This window comes from Pimephales promelas, chromosome 10, assembly GCF_988280905.1.
Source record: "Pimephales promelas chromosome 10, fPimPro1.hap1.1, whole genome shotgun sequence".
Lineage (NCBI taxonomy): Eukaryota > Metazoa > Chordata > Actinopteri > Cypriniformes > Leuciscidae > Pimephales > Pimephales promelas.
The window spans coordinates 7,988,113-8,000,641 of NC_142778.1; positions in this window are offsets into that span (position 1 = coordinate 7,988,113).

Consider the following 12,529-nt stretch of genomic DNA (forward strand, 5'->3'; position numbering starts at 1 on the left):
ATGATATATTGCTGTCAAAATTTGTTTTTCAAATTCTTTAGCATTGAAGAAAACTGTTAAAATATGCAAAACCTTTATCATTCTCTCTAGTGTGAAATGTTGCAAAACCAATTGATAAGTCCCCATCACCCGCTCAATTCACAAGACCAAAACTCCGATTTTTAGTTTGAAAATACTGTATGAGCAAAACTTGTTTTATTCACCCCTTTTGATATTATGGTTATTTCCTCTTTTGTCCTTTGGAAGTAGATTTCAGATCAGATTCAATGGTCTCAATTAAGTTTAAGATTACTCAAACTGTGATACTTTTCCAGCAGCATGTAAAATAAATAAAATAAATGAATATATATTAAGCTTAATATCTGATGACTGAGGCTTTTGAATCGCAGTCCTAAATTAGAGGGGGAAAAAAAGACAATTTACACATCACTATCCTGGCTCTTATTTTATTTTGTTGCCTTCATGAACATTAGTGAATCTTTGCTTTTTTTTTTTCATGAGTCCCTTTAATTGACTTAATTCTACCACAATATAAGAGCACTGTCAGGGTGTAGTGCAGAAGAAGATGAGTCCAAAGCAAAGCGTTTAACATAACAAATACAGACAGGCAGAAGGTTTACACACACACACACACACAAAATTCAATGGAGAATAGATGAACTTAGATGAACTTTGATAGATGAACAGATGATGATGATGATTAACTAAACAGGTGACAGATAATCTGATAATGATACGTGACATGAAGTTAGGCAGACAAGTCAAATGAAAACAAACTAAACACAACTGTGACACACTGGTAAGGTAAGGTAATTTATTTATAAAGCACGACCAATGTGCTGTACAATTCTCTGAAAACATGCCAAGGGCAAAACGTACAGAACATTTATACAACGCAATACATATATAACAACTCACAAAACAAACAAGCAACTAACCTATCAGCAGTTAGAGTTTGACAGAAAAGTGAGAGAAAAGAGATGAGTTTTTAAAAGAGATTTAAAAGATACCAAAGTGGAGGCAGTTCTAATATGCAAAGGCAGTCTATTCCAGAGTTTTGGAGCCAACACCGAAAAAGAACGATCACCCCAAAGCTTACGTCTGGATTTTGGGACAGTTAAGAGTTTCTGGTCAGAAGACCTAAGTGATCTTGATGGCGAGTATATCTGCAACAACTCTGAGAGATAAGGTGGTGCCATACCATTTAGCGATTTAAAAACAAACAACAAAATCAATCCTGTAGCGGATCGGCAGCCAATGTAATGAAAATAAAATTGGGGTAATGTGATTCCGCTTTCGGGAACCAGTCAGCAATCTAGCTGCAGCAGTTTGGACAATTTGCAAGCATGTCAATGTTAATTGATTAATCCCTGCAGGGCATTACAGTAGTCAAAATGTGAGGTCACAAATGCGTGCATCACTCTCTCTAAATCTTCTACTGACAAATTGCTTGACTTTTGCCAAGGTTCTTAATTGGAAGAAGCCTGATTGAACAACAGCGTTAACTTGTCAAATTTTAGTGAGCCATCAAAAATTACCCCCAAGTTTTTCACCATTGATCGACCATAAATAGATAAAGGTCCTAAGTCAACACAGGGGAACTCAGATACATTTGATGGTGCAAACACAATGATCTCAGTTTTGCATTCATTTAAATTGCATTCATTTAAATTTAAATTATTAGCAGCCAGCAGGTTTTCAACTCATTCAAGCATGCTAAAAGGCCCTAAAGAATTATTGTCAAGTTTCCCACTTTTTTTATTCAGCTCTGCCCAAACTTGATATGGTGTTCAAACAATTGTGACGCCAGAGAATGCAACTCATTGACTTGACTATTTATTTTCTGGGATTGCAGAGGTATTTCCAGAAGCAGTAATCAGCAATAGGTCAGAAATAGATCAGCAATAGATCAGCAATAGGTTGATAATCTTTAAAGATAAAAATAGACAAAAAAACACATTAATATAATAAAGATGTTATTTAAACTAACATTTAACGTCTCATTTACCTTCACCATATTATTTACAATATAAATCAACTAAATCAAAATACTTTGACAACTTGAACACCTTTCCCTCAAATCACACCAAATCATACAAAATCTTAGCATCAATCAGTAGTGTAGCAAGCAAACTAGCAAAATTCATCAAATATGCTGAAACAATACTGATCTCTTACAACTTATAGTTTACATCAAAAAATAAATAAATAAATTCATTTTCATACCAGTTGCATCTTCAAGTTTGAATTTGTTTTTAACTGAATGTGGGTGGAATTCTTTGCAAGTCCAGCGAGAGATCTTCTCCAAACTTTTCACCTGCATGTGCTCTCGAGGTGCACCACTTTATTGTTCCCCCCTGGAAACAACCCCTCTCAACGGTTCCCGTCCAGTCACCACACTACACTGCCCTCTACAGGAATTTCTGAGTATGATGAAACTTAAAGTAAAACCTCATTATTGTGACAAAACACCTCCCACTTGACCTCCTGGTTCATAAACCTAAGGAGGTCACTCTAATCACCTTCAGTGCTTTCACTTTTGTTCAACTCGGTCCTGGAGGGCCACTGTCCTGCAGAGTTTAGCTCCAACCCTGATCAAACACACCTACTTGTGAGTTTCTAGTGATCCTGAAGACCTTGATAAGCTTGCTCAGGTGTGTTTGATCAGGGTTGGAGCTAAACTCTCCAGGACAGTGGCCCTCCAGGACCGAGTTTGAGAACCCCTGTTCTATAGGAAGCAAAACAATCAGTTGTCTTACATCCCTATGAAGGATTGTAGAAGGGATTTTGGTTGACAGTTTCTTCTGTCCAATCTCTTTGGACAGGCTTCACAGTTGGGACTGGGTAGCTGGGAAAAGTTCTGACCTGCACATCTCTGACGATGCCCTTCTTGTCAATACTGACACTGATGACTCTACCAAGTTTGTACTGGCCCCTCCAGGCATTTTGGTCAGCAATCCAGACGACATCTCCAACAGCCACATTCCTATGTGTTGTGTGCCATTTACTTCCCACAAATAGATTGGGCCCAGCTAACTGACTCCACTTCCTCCAGAACCGGTCAACTTCGGTTTGGATAGCTCTCTCAACCTTTCGTATGGGTAGTTTTCAAAGTCAAAGCATCCAAGATTTCGGGGTCCAGTTCGTCCAAGCAGAAGGGAATTTGGGCTGATATATTCTATGCAGTCTTCCTGGCTTTGAGTTCTGGCATCTACAGGCCTTTCATTGGCCAGGTTAGTGGCCACATATATAAATGTCTGAAACTCACTCCATGTAAATAATCCTTCTCCTCCCAGGTTGTGCACAGCCCACTTCACCGTGTGAACAGCTGCTTCTGCAGCTCCATTTCTGTGAGGGGAGTCTGCTGGGTGGATTTTCCAGCTCCATTCTGTTCCATGCACGGAAGCTTCATTTTCAAGCTCAGACTTATTAAGTTGATCCAGGAAGAGATAGAGTTTTTTCAGGGCAGGTCTGGCACCCACAAAGTTCTTTCCAGGATCTGACCACAGTTTCTTTGGGTGCCCTCTCAGTGCCGTGAATTTTCGATAAGCCATTAGGAAGCCTTCAGTTGACTGGTCACTGACAACATCTGTGTGTATAGCTCTGGATAACATGCAACAGAAGACAATTCCCCACACCCGAGCTTCGTTTTCTTCTTCACCTCGTCCTTGACTTCATACGGTCCATACAAGTCCACCGTTGTATACTCAAATGGTCTGGCTGGTGTTATCCACTCAGATGGAAGGTCACTCATGATCTGTTGGCACTTTCTGGCCCTAGCCTTTCTACACACACCACAGCCATCAACACCAGGCTTTTTTCCTCATCCGGAGCAGTGTGCCAGCTATTTCTTCATGATTTTCACCATGAGCCTCTTGAGCTAGGAGAGTGGATATCCATACATCATAGGGTAGAATGCCCAGTCTCTTTCTCTTTATAAACAGCGAGTCTGTTGAGAGTGGTGTCTTGAAAGGTTATACCTTCTTGAGCTGCAAGGAACAGGTCTCTTAGTGCATCTTTACACTCCCCAACAGTGAGTACAGCTTTCTTGGCTCTTGACCTCCAATTTGTTGAAAAAGCTTCCTCCCACTTTGGTTTATCTGAGGCTGAATTCTTGTTCAACACCTCTTTCCATCTTCTTGCAGCTCTCCAAACCCAGGCAATGACCCGGATCAGCCTGGTCAGATTGCTGAATTTCTTGATGTCAATCAGATTGGTTACTGCAGAGCCGCTTGGTAATCTTCGGATCTGAGTCTTAGATTCATCTAGGTTAGTTTGCTGTGCATCTTTCTTGGCCTGCGCTCTAGTCAGTGCTGCCGAGAAAGCTTTCCTCTGAAGTTTGTTTATGCCTTCTTTGGCATACGTGGCGACTTCTTTGGCTGACTTATGTGGCAATTCTCCCACAGGTTGTTGCAGAAACGCTGGTCCATCCTGCCACATGAAATCTTCCTGGAGGTCTTCTGGGGCTGCCCCTCTTGTTATAGCACCAGGACTGTTCAGGTATCCCGGGATCCACCACCAGTCTTCGACTGACGTGGATTTTTGGATCTCCCCAACTCTATTTGCGAAAAAAGTTTGATATCCATAGCTGTCTATCTGGATTGCTCCCAGCACAGTTTGACTATCCAGCAGATGGAGCCATCGTTCAACTTCTATTCGACTGTGCTTCTCAACATAATTTCTAAGTCGTGCTGCATAGACAGCGCCACAGATTTCAGCTTTTACTGGTTCTCCCTTTTGGTCCAATGGTGTGAGTTTTGCCTTAGACTTAACCAATCTGACTTGGATGCCTTGCTCAGTCTCCCATCTGAAATACACTATGGCTCCATAGCTCTTGTCACTTCCATCAGAGAATGTTATTCCCCAAGGTTTTCCAATCCAGTTGACTGGTGTGAGGCTTCTGTGGAAAGTGATTTGGCCAAGACGTGTGTATTCCTCAAAGAATTGGATGGCATCTTCCCTCAATTTTTCCGACAAAGGTTTGTCCTAAGTGTCTCGGGTCAGAGTTTTGCCTCCAGCTTCCTGAAATGCCTTTCTGACAAGAATGGCACCCTTCTGTTTGACAGGTGTGACAAGACCTATTGGGTCATACAAGCTAGCTACTTGGCTCAGCAGTTCTCTTGTCAGTGGGTTTGGAGTTTTCTCTCTCACCTCTTTATCAAGGAGATTTTGGCCAACTCTCATTCTATTTTTACTCTTTGAAAAATTGATTGAAGTCATGAGATAAGTTTATCCTCTTCAGCAAGGTATCCGACTCCAAGAGCCTTATTATCTCCTTTCCTCATCTGGTTTGGAAAAATAATTACTGTGCTTGACTCCGCTCTTTGTTCTCCTGGTACAATCTCCTGCCTCCCATTTTGACTTGACCAGACCCAGGGCTTGAGGAAGAACCCACCTGCCTTCAGGATCTCCTCAACTCTTTCGATGTTCTGGTCCAGCTTTTTCAAGTCATTATGGGAAGTTAGGATGTCATCAACATAGGTATCCTCTTCAAGAATCCTACGTTCCTCTTCCAGGTGAGCGAACATGGGTAATTTGGCAGTCTCTCTCATGGCCAATTGTGCTATGCACCCTGCTGGTCGATCGCCAATGTTGACTCTGGTGATCACATACTCTTCAGTCTCTTCCTCCTCAGTGTCTCTCCAGAGAAATCTGTGGAAATGCATTTCTAGATCTTTAAACCACACAGAATTGTACATTTTCCTGATCTCACCAAGGGCAGCATGGTAGTACTGCTCGGATGGGATTGAGGACATCAGGCCCTTTCAGCAGAAGGTCATTCATGCTTATCCCTTTAAACTTCTGGCTGCTGTTCCATACCAGCCGCACAGGTGTTGTGAGAGAATGCGGATTTGGTGCCACCAAGTGGCTGACATACCATACTGGCCCTTTCCAGCTGGCAATGATCTCTTTAGTGAGTTTCTTCGCTGCTCTTCTCTCCACCATCTCATGGAATTGCACGGTGTATGCTATTTTCCACTCTGGCTCTTTTTTGAGTTGTTTCTCTGTTCTCAAGAAGGTGGCTTCCACCCCACTCCTGTTGTTGGGAAGGGAACTTGGATCTTGAATTCATGGGTATCTTGTGTCCCAATTTGGCTTCTCACTGTGAGCATCTGCTTTGACATAGGTAAGGCCCTTCTTTATGATTTCTAATTCTCTTTCTTCATTTAGAGTCATCTCCTTACCTCCTGGCTGGCAATTGCCGCACCGGCATCCTCCACACTTGGGTTCGCAGGCTGCTCCAATGCTGTCCCATTTCCACCAGTTTAGAAACTCTTTACCAGCTACTTTGGTTTCAGCTTTGAACTCTTGTGCTTCTGTGATCTCTTGATACCTCACTGTCGATGCTCTCATGGATCGAGCAAAATGCGTTTCTGAATTGTGCTTCGCTATATCTATCTCTTCAAAAAGATCTGGATGTGCTCCACCAACAGTCTTTCCCAGTGGGCTTTCCCATGAGACAAGGTCTCCAATCACCTTCACTCTTTGTGGAGCAAGTCTTCCCTCAAGGTGGCTTACCAGTAGCTCAATACTCTCCGGTCTCCTCAGATCTTCTAAATTGACTTCTGGGAAGAACCTCTTGAGTTGCACAGGCTTGATGACTCTGTGGATGTTGGCAATTTCATTCAAACCATAGCAGATAAGCTCATGAGCTCTCTCCGTGCCCATAGGCGTCTTGACCCTCACGCTGAGAAAACATCTTCTAGTTTTAACATTCATGTTCATTCCTCCAACTCCATGAATAATTAAACAAATGTTTTCACTTCAAAGATTTAATCTCCTGGCAGCTTTGTGGGTGATGTAGTTTGTATCTGATGCTAAGTCGATCAGAGTCCCAACCTTTTCTCCTGCATTAGCAGTTACCTCGAGCAGCATTAGTTTAACTGGCAATTCTTTTAAAGCACTTGAATCAGTCACTCCAAGCTGACTCTTCCCACCACAGTTTGTCTTCCCAGTGATGTTGGTGAACGCTTTCTTGAATTTCTCTGCCATCTCTGGGAGAGCTTATATACAAATTCCTCTTGCTCCTCCGTAAGCTTATGCCTTCTCACATGGGATTGTCTTCTGTCAGTTCTCTTGAAATCTCCCTTCAGACAAAGAAAGAAATGATGATCTCTTTTACAGTCTCTGTTCCTGCACAGATAATTGTCTTTGCATTCATCATCTTCACCATGACGGACTAAACACCTTTTGCATGCCCCCAGCTTTTCTACAGCAGCCAACTTTTCCACAGGCTTCAGTTCTTTGAAACGCTGGCAAAAGAAGTTCTTTTCTCCATGCTTTTCATCTCCACAGACAACACAGCCACCTTTCCTTGTGGAACGTGTGGACGCATATCTTCTTTCCATACAAGCATATTTCTTTTCTGGCTTTTCACTCACTCCGAACTGCTCTAACTTCTCTAGAATTTCTTCTTGTGTTTTCAGAAATTTAAGAAGATTGTCAAAGTGATTGTCCGTTGTTACACCATTTGCTGGGTTAACCATGAAGACAAGCCAATCTCTTTTCATGTTGTCAGGTAACTTACTTTCTATTGATTTGATCACCAGAGGGTTGTTAATGGCTCCAGTGTTTCCAAGTTCTGTGAGGTCATCCAGGGCCTTCTCTATATTTTGAATTAAATCAATGACTTTTCTTGGCTGATTTGCTCTTAAAACAGGAATCTTCTCAAGATCTTCAATTATTTCCAAGGCAATTGTGGACTTATCTATTCTCAAGCACTCGGAATATATCTTCAGCAGTGTTGTAGGTAGACAAACGAAGCTCTGACATTCTGACATTCTGTCGTCTATGCTGTCAAAGAGTTGAATCTTTTTTACTTCAACTGAGACAGTTGGTTCTCCCTGCTTTTGCAGACTTTCCCAGTCTCTCCTCCATCGATGGAAATTCCTTTTACATCCACTGAATTAGGGTAGACTGGTGGGCTTTATTCTCAGCGAACCCTCGCTTTGTCTCTTTCTTCTTCTGCTATTCTTTGTGCGATGATTAATTCCACCTTCCGTGCTTCAAGGTTGCTACTGCATCCTTTCAGATCCTTCACTCTAGTTTCCAGACTGGATTTTTCTGCTGCTGGAATCCACATCTCCCAAGCTGCTAGGGTAGTGATTACACCTCGGAACATTCCTTTTGCGCCATCCAGCTGGAACTCAAAACCATCTCTGTTTACAGCGATAACGGGTGTTGCAGCAGCTCTATCACAGGCTGTCTCTGCTTCCTGGATTGCTGTTCCTATCTCATCTTTACCATATCTTGACCATAAGTTGAACAGGAAAATTTTTCTGACCTCTTTCAATCTTACCTCACATTCATGGATTGTCTTCTCGAAATCAGCTTGCTGCTGCTTATCAAGTTCAGCTTCTTCACCACCTGACATGTCCACTTCAATGTCTGCCAGTAAACCAGCTCTATACTCATTGTTTGTCTCGCCGACACTCCTTATCTCAGAAATTAGCTTTTTGAACTTCTCTTGTAGTTCACTTTTCGTCAAGTTTTTTGCTCCTCTGCTGAGGAAGTTTGCCTGCCTGGTGAATGCACTCTTAGCCAAGGTCCTCTCTTGCTTCAGCTGCTTCACTGCTTTTCCAAAAGCTTCCTCTGCCATTGCAAGACGATTTCAGATGATTCTCTTTCACTGCGTCAACAACTTTGAGACGTTTAGGCCTTTGATCCTTCCGTCTTCATTGCCACGCTGATTATCAACTGTCAAGTTTCACACTTTTTTTATTCAGCTCTGCCCAAACTTGATATGGCGTTCAAACAATGAAGGACGCAAGAGAAGGCAACTGATTGACTTGACTATTTATTTTCTGGGATTGCAGAGGTATTTGCAGAAGCAGTAGTCAGCAATAGTCAGCAATAGGTCAGAAATAGATCAGCAATGGGTTGATAATCTTTCAAGATAAAAATAGACAAAAGAAACACACATTAATATAATAAAGATGTTATTTAAACTAACATTTAACATCTCATTTATCATCACCATATTATTTACAACATAAATCAACTAAATAAAAATGCTTTGACAAAAAAATCATCAATCAGTACTGTAGCAAGCAAACTACCAAAATTCATCAAATATGCTGAAACACAATATTGATCTCTTACAACTTATAGTTTACATCAAAAAATAAATAAATAAATCCATGTTCATACCAGTTGCGTCTTCAAGTTTGAATTTGTTTTTAACTGAATGTGGGTGAAATTCTTTGCAAGTCCAGCAAGAGATCTTCTCCAAACTTTTCACCTGCATGTCCTCTCGAGGTGCACCACTTTATTGTTCCCCCTTGGAAACAAACCCTCTCAACGGTTCCCGTCCAGTCACCACACTACACTGCCCTCTACAGGAATTTCTGAGTATGATGAAACTTAAAGTAAAACCTCATTATTGTGACGAAACAATTTTCATCCCTTTTTACTGGCATGTATATCTGACTATCATCTACATAACAACGGAATGATACTCTGTGTTTTTGAAAGATCACGCCAATTGGAAACATGTATAGTGAGAACAGAATGTGTCCCAAAATAGACCCTTGAGGTATCCCACACTTAAGAGGTGCAGACGAAGATGTAAATTCCCCCATGGAGACTGAGAAACTTCTGTTAGTTAGATAGGAATTAAACCAATTTAAAACCACACCTGGCACCAACTTCTGCAACCGTGCAATAAGAATTGCATGGTCTATGGTATCAAATGCCGCGCTCAAATCGAGTAACACCAAAACTGCGGCATTACCAGAATCTACAGTTAATAAAATATCATTAAGAACCTTTAAAAGTGTAGATTCTGTACTGTGGTGTTTCCTAAAACCATACTGACATTTTTCAAAAAGTAAATTCTCATTCAAAAAAGACTACAGCTGAATGAGAACTGCTTTCTCTAATATCTTTGAGAGGAATGACAATTTTGAAATAGGTCTATAATTATTTAACTCATTTGGGTTCAAATTAGCATTTTTAATTAAAGGCTGCACCACAGCGTATTTAAAAATGGCAGGCACAGACCCTGATACAAGACTGCTATTTATTATATTTAAAAACACTTGGCCCAACTGTATCAAAAGCCTGTTTGATTAACTTAGATGAGACTATATCAAGTGGGGAGTCTGATGGCCTCAACTGGTCTACTATTTTTTCCTAGAACTAGAAAGTTGAAGAACTTCAAAGTGGTCAAACACCATAAGACAACATGGTATAGCTGGGACAATACAAACAGCAGGAGGAATCTGAGACCTAATTTTTTCGATTTATGAAACAAAAAATGATTTAAAATGTTCACACATATCCGTCGACATAACAGGCACAATTACAGGTGGATTTACGATAGAGTTTATTGTACTAAATAGTACTCTAGGTCTTTGATAGTTTTTCTCAATAATATCGGAGAAATATTGTGCCTTCGCTGTTTTAGCAGCACCTTAATATATCTGCAAAGAGTCCCTTAATATATCATAGGACACTATCATAGGTTTAGCTCACGTAACGTAAGCTAAACTTACGCAATACGAGAGAACCTCTCATAAGAGAACTGTATTGAGCCTATAAAACATGCTTTAAGGTTCTGTAGTCACATTGTGAAGGACATTTGGGGACATTCTGCATCTGGCTGTGCAATGTCAGCTTCCATTTTCAGCTTTTAAAACAATATCATAACCATCCACACATGCATGCAACAGATCTACTGTACAAAATGCACACAGGAATCTAGAAATATTTGCAACAGATGCACACATCCACAAAAAATTTACTCTGCACAGTGATTTTCAGCCATTTCCACCACTGATTATACCTGTATATTGACAACGGTGACCTTATTGTGAGTCTGAACAAACATTTTGAAGGATGGAGTGACACTGATAAAATGTTTGTAAAATTTTGTATCTCAGCAGCTAAGACTACTGTTGTGCTTTTTATGGGGTAAAACATGGGAATAGCTAAAGCTATAATTTAAATGATTTACAGAAGTACACAGAGCCTTGGAAAGTTAACCCAGGGAAATATTAACTACAGGTCAAAATTAACCCATTTTTTTTTGCCTCATGAAAAAAAAAAGAAAAAAAGAAAAAGTGTGTCTGTGGTGAGATGATATCAAAAGGTTTTTAAGTAACCATATCCACTAAGTGGATGCTAAGTGCATGTTCATTTTTCTCTGAAACAGATAAAAGTGATTGTGGCAACAATGGAATAATACTTTCTCTCAAGAGAGGTTCTCTCGTATTGCGTAAGTTAGCTTATGCTACAGGAAAGATTTATCATTTCGAGATATTGAAGCCAAAAAAATTATCTTTAATTTTGTATTCATTTTCATTTTTCAGACCTACAGCAGGCTGTCTAGCGTGCTCATTGCAGTGTTCGCAGAGTTGACACGAGGCCGATCAGTAGGAAGGAACGAGCTTCTCATTCGCTTCCTTAGAGGAGCCAGGAGGATGAATCCCCGTGCCCCGTCTGTTCCTATGTGGGATCTTTCTTTGGTCCTTGAGGCCCTGGAAGCATGTCCGTCTGAACTGTTAGATAAAGTCATCCTCAAACCTAGACATGTCCCAAAACAAACATGTCCCGGCTCGAAACAAAGCCTGTCCAGATGGATAGTGGACGCTATTGCAGCTGCCTATGCGTCAAAAGGTCTGCAATGCCCTTTGGGCGTCATGGCTCATTCCACTAGAGGCATGGCCTCGTCGTGTGCATGGTCCAGCGAAATTTCGATTCTTGACATATGTTTGGCGACGGGCTGGGCTTCCCCATCCACCTTTGTTAGGTTTTATAATCTGGAAGTTCCCGCCCTGCAGGCTAAACTTTTGTCAGTAGAAGTGAGATGTATGTTCTGTCCAGATCTTATTGTGCGCAGGCTAATCTCATGCGACTTAGCTCTCCTGGTTGAGCTGCACTATATTGGGTTAATATGCTATATGTTTTTGTGGACCGGCAGCGCCGCTCTGTATTCCCCATGAGTGCTTATGAGTGGATGCTTGGCACATACGACGTTGACAAAGGGTTCCCGTAGCGTATTCTAACTTACACAATACGAGAAAACCTCTTGTAAGAAAACATATCAGTTACCTAACATAACCTCGGTTCTCTCTAGAAGAGGAATGAATGAATATAACATTAAAGGGATAGTTCACTTTTAAAATTAATTTTTGATATGTTTTAGCTTACCTCAAGCGCATCCAAGATGTAGGTGTCTTTGTTTCCACAGCATTTTCAATTTTGACAATTTTTGGTCAAACCGTTGTTGTCTGTCAGTCATATGATGCAGATCTATGGAACCCACCTCAAATAGCATGCACAGAGAAGTCAAAATTAAACATAATTTAATGACTTGTAAATGTAAGTACACATTGATGGCCTAAGACACGAAACGAGCGGTTTGTGTGAGAAAACGAACAGTATTTATATAGTTTTTACCTCTTGTTAACAGCCATCGAACTGATCTGAATCAGATGTCCAACTGAACCGAACTGAACCATCTCCAACGTGACGCCGGAAGTGATCGCGTGCGTATGTACGTCACGCATTGTTTATACGGAGATTT